The sequence below is a fragment of the Rhamphochromis longiceps genome, linkage group LG17, assembly GCF_057381845.1.
Source record: "Rhamphochromis longiceps isolate RC_006_pf linkage group LG17, R_longiceps_female_GT1.1, whole genome shotgun sequence".
In the NCBI taxonomy this organism is placed as follows: Eukaryota; Metazoa; Chordata; class Actinopteri; order Cichliformes; family Cichlidae; genus Rhamphochromis; species Rhamphochromis longiceps.
Window position 1 is genome coordinate 33,540,083 of NC_140573.1, and position 9,613 is coordinate 33,549,695.

At 42.1% G+C, this 9,613-nt stretch overlaps 1 pseudogene; it reads right to left on the minus strand.

Annotated features, from left to right (window-relative positions):
- Positions 1–2,487: 2,487 nt before the first annotated feature.
- LOC146650032 (uncharacterized) lies at positions 2,488–4,810 on the minus strand (annotated as a pseudogene).
- Between the last annotated feature and the right edge of the window lie 4,803 nt (positions 4,811–9,613).

Sequence of the window (9,613 nt, forward strand, 5' to 3'; positions counted from 1 at the left end):
CGCTTGTTTTTTTGCTTTCACTTTGCAATCGCGCAAACTGTGTATAGAGAGCGACAGCACTGATCTGTGAGTGATGATAATTTGTGCACCAATTCCTCTGACATCGTCTTATTAATCGTTAGCTTACTATGCAAACATGACAAGTGAAATCTCACGCAGCAAGCTTAAACATGTGAGAGGTTGATCGCGCAGAGAATCGCTGAGCTTATGTGAGTGCGTGTGTAAAAGCAGCAGGATATATATTTGACTACGATGACCTGGATGACTGAGAACCTTCACAGACAGATATATATTTTAGTTCTGCTGAGCCAAATAAGACAGGTCAGGGTGAAGAAGTGACAGCCAAAGAAAAGCTTACCACAAAACGGAGAAGTTATGACAAATCAGACTATAAGGCAAAAAGAAAGTGCAGCTTTATGGTTTCATGGACAAAAGAATTTCTGTGGCTGCAATATGACGAGCTAAATAACCAGGGCTGCACATAAGTGGTCCGCAGGTGCGCATTCGCTGTCAAAATAAAAAACACGCACAAGGGTTAGGGTTAAATTTAAAAACTCTACTTTTGAGTTAAAATATATATTTATAATTTTAATAAATGACAAATTAAAAAGGCATGAACATTTTTTTGTATCGAAAAAATATCAAACCGTGACACCAAAGTATCGAACCGAACCGTGAATTTTGTGTATCGTTGCACCCCTAGTTTTTACGTGTTTTGGAGTTTGTACGTGTTTTGGAGTTTGTACGAGTTTTTATGTGTTTTGGAGTTTTCATGTGTTTTTACGTGTTTTGGAGTTTGTACGTGCTTCAGGGTTTGTACGTGCTTCAGAGTTCGTACGTGATTTGAAGTTTGTATGTGCTTTGTCTGTTGGGGCCACCGTAAATATACTTTTATTTATTCACTCCACATAAAATGTAATAAATAAATCATATAATACAAAAATTAACTATTCACATTTCAACTTTTAACTATTTAAATTTTCAGCTTTTTCCTTTTTGCTCTTTCTCTGTCTCTCCCTCCTGCTCTGTTCCTGTGCTACTGAGTGTAACTACCGCCCCTCCCCCCTCTTCCCAGCGTAAAGCACAAGGCTGCATGCTGAGTGAAGCGGAAAAAAAGTGCGAGAGAGAGAGAGGGTGAGAGAAAAAAAAAACAAAAACCCACGGCTCGCGATAAGGAGCCGGCTCGCGTCGTTCACGTCAAAGATCCGGCTCTAAGAGCCATTTCGTTCGTACGGAGCCCCGCAGGGGACATGGGAGAAAAAAAAATTAAGACGGACTTTTGCGAGATCTCGCAAAAGTTTTAGCCGCATTCTTTGGCCTTCGACCTTCCGTTAGCTCGAAGCTAACGGCAGGTCGAGACCTACTACAGCCGGGAGGAACACCGCTTTCCCGGCACATCGTGCCTCGACCTCCCGGTCGGCTTCGAGCTGGCGTCCGAAGAATGCGGCTAAAACTTTTGCGAGATCTCGAGTTTGTTTTGCGAAGTCTCGCAAAACTTTTCTTTTTACATAAAAAAGAAAAAAAATGTTTGATGATCTGAAATGTTTAAGTGTGACAAACATACAAATAAATAGGAAAACGCTTTTTCACACCATTGTCATATAAAAGACTTCCTTCCTTCATTCTGTTCATTGACCCCATTGTTGACCACTAAAATTTTGTATACTATGTAGTATATACCTTATTTACTTTTTGTTTTGTTTTGTTTTTTTGCACTACATTAAACAACATCAAAATAGCGTTGTCAAAAATGACAATATCGTTGGAATTTTTGTTATTTGTGTTTTAATCTTTATAAAAACCTAGAAAAAAAACACCTCTTAATCTTTGGTATATGGCGAGGCGCTGTGGACATCCAAGTTTGTGATTGTGTAGATTTTTCAAATCAATACCATGGTTGCATCTACTGAAAATCTCTGTGAAGCTTAAATCTCAGTGACCTTGACTTCAAGGTCAGAGGTCAACTTTTCTGAAAATCGTAGGAGTTTCACATTTATAACACAGGTATGTCTACTAGGAGGCTGAAGGGTAGCACTATATATTTATAAACAATCAAAAACAACAATTTATTTCCAATTTGTATGGAATTTATTTCTGTAAACATGGTGTTTTAGGTCGGATTAAAGGACTGATGTGATGGTAAGGTGTCCGCTGCTCTGCTTTGAATATTGGTAGGCTTTTTTTTTTTTAAATTTTCACAAGAATTGCTACTTCCCCTAGAGTTTTGGCCACCCCAGCAATCAGAAGATTCCCTATGAACAAGCATTTAGCGACAGTGGGAAGGAAAAACTCCCTTTAAAAAGGAAGAAACCTTCGACAGAACCAGGCTCAGGAAGGGACAGTCATCTGCCGCGACTGGTTGGGGTGGGGGGAGTGAAAATTTAAAAAAAAAAAAAAGCCAAAGTGATAATTATTGGAGCAGCTTAATTAATATTTCCAGTGTAATTTGCTGTTAATATCCTTTTCCAACCCCAGTTTGTGTTTTTATCACTTTTGTCCAGGGTGGAAGATGCCATGCTGGAGATTGACTCTGTATGGTTTTTCAATGTTGATACTTGGGAACCTGTTGGAGAGGCCAGGGTTGAAAAAGGGATGCCGGAGAACCTGAGAGGGTGTTATCCGCTGGTGTGCATCCAAGGCCAACATCTCTTTAATTAGGCTGACAAATAAGCGTTGGCCATCTTCTGGTCCTCGTCTAAACATCATTATTTGTTCGAGGTCATCCAGACGTGTCAGTTTTATGTATCTTGTCTCCAAAGATTCATATCCTGTCTCGTATTTAAATTGTTGGTCAGTCTTAAATGTCCAGCGTTGTTGGTTGTAGTAGTAGTTGTCTTTTGTGAAATAGTCTTCAGTGTACACGCCAGGATCGAGAACATGATCTGGTGGCAGACCCTGAGTCTCTATGATGAATTTCAAAACATCATAATATTTTTTTCCAGGGTAGAGTGGCACCCCTGTAACAAGCTCCACAGCCACCAGCCCCAGAGACCACATGTCACATGCTTCGTTATAAGGAAGGCCAAGCATAACCTCAGGTGCACTATAACCAACTGTCCCCACACGGTCACCAGGCATCACTGCAGACGCAGGACATGCGAGGCCAAAGTCTATAAGTCTGACTTTGACTGGAGACTCATAGCGATTTACAACCATGATGTTTCCAGGTTTGAGGTTAGCGTGCACTATTCCCAAAGAACCCAGGTGGGACAGAGCATTTGTGAGCTGACCTAAAATTGGCCTGACTTCGCTTATGGGGAGACCCTGGTTTTTCCGGTCCCCTATATAGTCCCACAGGCATTGATCAAGGAGTTCGAACTTTAAGCAAACCCGCTCTCCGTCGTGGAAAAAGCCATTCCATTTAACAATGTTGGCGGCATCTGGATCCAACCTTCGCAGCTGCTTCAGGATGAAAATTTCCATGTTTTGCCTGTTGCAGAATATCAGTGCGGTTCTTGTTCACCTTAATAGCCACAGCTTGGTTGGTCTTGGTATCATGGCATTTGGCTACAATACCAAAACCCCCTTCTCCGAGGAAAGCCTCTACCTTGTAGTGGTTTCCCAAAATACTCCCTTCAACTATTTCAAGCTCATCTCAGCGGAAGGATGGGCTGGCTGACGTGTGGACAAATACTTGCTGAGAAAATTCAACTGAGTTTTGAAAACTGCAGTTGATTTTCTCTGATCTCTTGCATTTCAAGTTTGAAGGGTGCTGAAAGACCACAGGGTTTTGTGGTCTTTCAGCACTCATGTCAATGTAAGGGGAACTCTTAGGGTTGAAAAAGGGATGCCGGAGAACCTCCGACGGTGTAATGCGCTGGTTTGCATCCAAGGCCAACATCTGTTTAATTAAGCTTACAAACAAACGTTGGCCATTTTCAGGTCCTCTTCTAAACATCATTACTTGTTAGAGGTCATCGAGACGCATCGGTTTTATGTATCTTGTCTCCAGGGACTCATATCCTGTCTCGTACTGAAATTGTTGGTCAGTCTTAAATGTCCAGCGCTGTTGGTTGCCGTTGTCTTTAATGAAATAGTCTTCAGTGTACACGCCAGAGTCTAGAACATGATCTGGTGGCTGACCCTGAGTCTCTATGATGAATTTCAAAACATCATAGTCTTCATTTCCAGGGTAGAGTGGCACCCCTGTACCAAGCTCCACAGCTACTAGCCCCAGAGACCACATGTCACTTGCTTCATTGTAAGGAAGGCCAAGCATAACTTCAGGTGCACTATAACCAATTGTCCCCACACGGTCACCAGGCATCACTGCAGACGCCGGACATGCAAGGCCAAAGTCTATAAGTTTGACTTTGATGGGAGACTCATGGCGGTTTACAACCATGATGTTTCCAGGTTTGAGGTCAGCGTGCACTATTCCCAAAGAACCCAGGTGGGACAGAGCATTTGTGAGCTGACCTAAAATTGGCCTGACTTCGCTTATGGGGAGACCCTGGTTTTTCCGGTCCCCTATATAGTCCCACGGGCATTGATCAAGGAGTTCGAACTTTAAGCAAACCCGCTCTCCGTCGTGGAAAAAGCCGTTCCATTTAACAATGTTGGCGGCATCTGGATCCAACCTTCGCAGCTGCTCCAGGATGAAAATTTCCAGTTTTGCCTGTTGCAGAATATCAGGGCGGCTCTTGTTGACTTTAATAGCCACAGCTTGGTTGGTCATGGTATCACGACATTTGGCTACAATACCAAAGCCCCCTTCTCCGAGGAAAGCCTCTACCTTGTAGTGGTTTCCCAAAACGCTCCCTTTAACTATTCCAAGCTCATTTGAGCGGAAGGATGGGTTAGCTGACATGGTGAAATGTGTCGGCTTGGTCAGTGAATTGCTAGGTAACGCGAAATTCTCTCAAAACTCTCCAAAAGGGTTTGCTTACTGTCAGGTCAAGGTCCGTTGAGCAGCAAAGTTTAACAGAGCAAAGCTCCTACTTAAGGGTTTTTTTTTCCTCAGCAAGATGATGACATCACAAAGGATCAAAGGCATTCTACTTTGGATCAAAGGCATTCTAGTTTTGATCAATGGCATTCTATTTTTTCCAGTTGAAACACTCAAAAAAAATAGTGTTTCAACAGTGCAGGCTGGCGCCCTGTGGGAGGCAGAGGTGATAGGGTAAGGATGCAGAGGATAATATCCAAGAAAAGATTTACTTATCTGTCAGCTCATCAGCGAGCAGCTGCAGAATCACAGGTGCAGCTTGGCAGAGGATGGACTCAAGGTGAAGAAACAAAATCAATAATGACTTAAGGCAAAGTTACAGTCTCAATGTTATTCTTTATTTTTTCTCAGCGTCTTCTTGAGGGACATTATGTGTATATGTGTACGTGATATTAAAATGACATTAACGCCATAACGTGGCAAATCTCCGTTAACGAGTTACCGCAGATCGCCCGTGCGTGGGGCTGCACGGCGTCAACACGTTAACAAGCTAACTGCGCTAACGCACTAGTTCCCACCAATTGAGCATTGCGTGGCACATCCGACATACTGTTTTACTTTTGTCCATGACACGCTTACCATCAGGGTCATACTTCACATGAAAACCAAAATAGTTCCAAACACCAGATCTGAATGAGGGTGGGGGAGGTTCATTTTCAGGTAGCGTTGAGGCAGTTGCCATGTTGCAATGAGCTTAGCTTCTGTCTTGCTAGCTTGCACTGCGCTCAGTGGATCTGCACTCGACAGTGCAGCCTAGGCGGAGTAGTCAAATGCAGATCCACTGAGCACTCAACACAGACAGCATCGTCAGAAGAAAAGTTGATAAAATAAATAAAAAAATTTGTATTGTTCGATACATATGTGTACCGAACCAAAAGCACTGTATCGAACGGTTCAATATCGATACGAGTATTGTTGCACTCCTAATATATATATAACATGACCAGGCCCACGTCATATCAAATTCAGCTCTATGTGGCTCTAAAGAAGTCACAACTTTAACAAAAACACACGTTGTGCGTGTATAGCATCTGTATGTGTGTCAAAGAAGTACCTGTGTTTACACTGTGCCACTAACGTGTGAAATAACTACCACCAAATGGTGTATTACACATGTCTGTCTAGACACATAAATACATAGAGCACATACAGAGTAAACAGGGTTAACATTTGCAACATGGAGGCAAAACAGTGTAGCCGTCAGTTACATTTTTCGTTATTTGTTCCTGTAAACTTCAATGATTGTGCCCATATATATATATATATATATTTTTTGCCTGTGTTTCCTATTAGGAGAAATGTGTCCTAATATTTATTTATTACTCTTCTCTTGGCACTTGGGTGTCAAACTTTTGTGTCTCCTCACTGCAGGGACAGAATGAGCTGCTGGTCATGATAGCATTAGTGTGTTATGCTTTTTTAGTTTTTTTTTAAACTAGCTTGCTTATATATTTACAAGTAAAAATAAAAGTAAAGCCAGTAAACACTTTTTTACTTTGCCTCAATTCTGTTCTCAGCATTGGATCAGTTTTTTACTGTATCTTTACAGTATGCAACCAACAAAGCTCACACTGAAAAACACATGACGAAACCCCCAAATCAAACGAGATGACAGCGTATTTTCATTTTTTTTGTTTTAAATGTATATTTGAGTTATGTACCTTTGTTTCTGTTGTTTTAATTGTTTCATTATAACTAACTCAAGGTCATAAGCAGCCTAAGCTGTGCATTGAAACACTATGCGTGCACTATGAAACATGGCACGCTCCTTAACCTCACACCCAGGTGTTCCCCCTTTCTGCTCCAGGTCAAACTTGGCACTGGGCGGTCAACACATTTTCTTGTCTTTCCTGAGTCTATCCCGGTACACAGCGATACTCATCATGTTACGCCGCCTCCTTCATACTTCTGTTTATGTCTTCCACCTTCATAACATCGGTGCCCTTCTTGTAAGGACGTTCTCACTCTGTGAGACACATGCAAAGCTGGGACATTTGGATAAAGGCATGTCCAGGTACTGTGCTTCTTTTCTTTACATAGTCTAAGTCAGCCTTGAGCTTGTATTTTGTGATTACTAGTCTATTTATATATGTAACAGAAATCATCATGCATAGAAGTAACATGCTTTGCAGCTTGAGGTTATTTTTAGCAAAGTAAGGGGATTAAAATCAGGCCAGGTTTGTCAGGTTGGATTAACATTTGGGAGACTTCTATGCTGGAGTTATTAGAGAAAAAATTTGATCCATGCTAGTACTGACACTGATGTGCAGAATTAAAAACAGCCTTGACATATTCATGAATACAGTACAGTAACTAAAGAAAGTGTAGTAGCCACTCAGAAAAAAGTAGACATTATGCACAGAACTGTGCTCTGAGCATCTTAGTGAAATATGCACTATACTGATTATATATTAATATTGTGGGGTATGAGTGTTTCTTTTATTTATGTTCTGTTTTTAAGGCAGGTTAAAGGATGGTTTCAGTTGCACAAAGCAGCAGAAGATGTGTGCTGTTGCTTCTCTTTCGTACCCGGTCAATCTTTCCCATCTCTTTCTTCACATTAGCGTTAGCAGCCCTGACGGCGCCAAAAACCGTGGCACTTCCTGCTGCTGACATTAACAAATCAATCTTAATCCTGCCTGCTACCATTTCCACTCTTTCAGTGGAAAAATCTTACAGCGTATCACAGTCCTACTCAACCTTCTCTTCTCCTGCACGTACCCCACAAACTTTGTCAAAACTCCCAATCAAGACTGACTCAAATGCCAAGTCCTCTACCTCTGAAACATCAGTTCAACTCATCAACCCAGCACCCCACAGAGATGTTGCAAACTCACCTATAACTTCTAAAAATATCCATCCGTTTGGCAAAGAGGTCTCTCCTAGTCCTTATTCAGGCCATTGTCGCCACACATTTTTCTATCCTGTTCAACCCCTAAAACAAATTTCATGGTTGCCATCTAACCCCTGCAAACATCTGAATTTGTCCCACAAAGCTACAGCACCTTTTTCGCACAAACACTCTCAATCACCTCACACCAAGAGCTGCCTGTATCCTCTTTCTACTGGAAAAGTTCATCTTCAACTTGCGAAAACTTCTAAAACTCAATCTCCTTTGCCACCAGCCTCACTGTCTCCCCTTTCCAACTCAACCTCACCTCAAAGTGCTTTAAAAAAGCGTCTGGCCCCTCTTCCAGTGTCACCCCTTTCCGCAGCTTTAACCTTCAAAACAACACTGCCTGCCCTTTCTAAAACATCACCCCTCCTTCCCTACAACACCACTTCATCTCCTCCGGAAGCAACAACCCCTCGCCTTGCACCTGCCCATCTTCCCCACACCGTAGGCCCGCTGTTTGAACACCAGCCATTCATTGTTACTTGGAATATCCCTGATCTAGTGTGTAAAAGGTATAACATCTCACTGGACACCTCAGCCTTTAAAGGAGTGGCCACACCTGCCAAGGTAAGAGTGAAAAGATGATGGATAATCAGCAGCTGTTGTGTTTTTATACAACCTTTAGGAGGTTATAAAACTGTCTTAAAAGGCAAACTTATTTATGAGTAGTGGAGATAAGTTTATTGGGTCTTGTTCCTGCTGCAGGTTCCAGGGCAGTTTCTGTCTCTGTTCTACACAGATCGACTGGGTCTTTATCCACACATAGACCTCAAAAGTAGGAAAGAATTCTACGGCGGGATCCCTCAGAGAGCTAACCTGAAAGCCAGCTTGGAAAAGGCCAGAGCAGATATTAACTACTACATCCCATCCATGTAAGTAGGCCAGAGTATACTGTCTTTGCCCCTAGTGACACATTAAATGCTGATATTGACCTCCATCACCCTCCTCATTCCTTCCAGGACAAACCGAGGCCTGGCTGTGATAGACTGGGAGGAATGGCGCCCCCTATGGGACAGAAATTGGGGAACCAAAAGAATCTACCAGACTTTGTCAGTGGCCCATGTAATGCAGGCTAATCTCTCCCTCTCAGTACAGCAGGCCACAGTAAAAGCCAAACAGCAGTTTCAGGTCAGAGCGCTTTGCTTGAGGCTTAATGATAAATTATATACAATACAGAGCTCAGAGCACCTATTAATTATTCATGCCATCATTCCTTCACTCCTGGCTTCCTTCCTCTTAGGAGGCAGCAAGGAATCTTATGTCAGGGATGTTGGCCTTGGGCAGAGCTATGAGACCCAACTATCTTTGGGGCTTCTACTTGTTCCCCAACTGCTATAATTATGGCTGGAAGGACCAGCACTACACAGGCCAGTGCTCCAAGGAGGTGAGGAGGCAAAATGATGAGCTGCTCTGGCTATGGGAGTCAAGCACAGCCCTTTACCCCTCTGTTTACTTGCAGGTTGGTGATTCTCCTATATGGATGACATACTTCTAATATTATTATTTTAAGTATTTATTTATTTAGTATTTATTTATTTATTGTCATTGTCAAGAACAATGAAATTGCGTTTGGGGCTTCCATACAACCTAAAAAAAAGAAGAAAATAATAAATACCCCTTAAAACCCAAGTGTACATATTTAACCCAGTGTGACTCCAATGCAATAAGACAATCCTTAGCAATAATGTTCGTAGAAATTCAGACAAAGACCTGAGAAACATGACAAAATACAACAATGCAACCCATTCAATATTATTGTACTGTGAGAT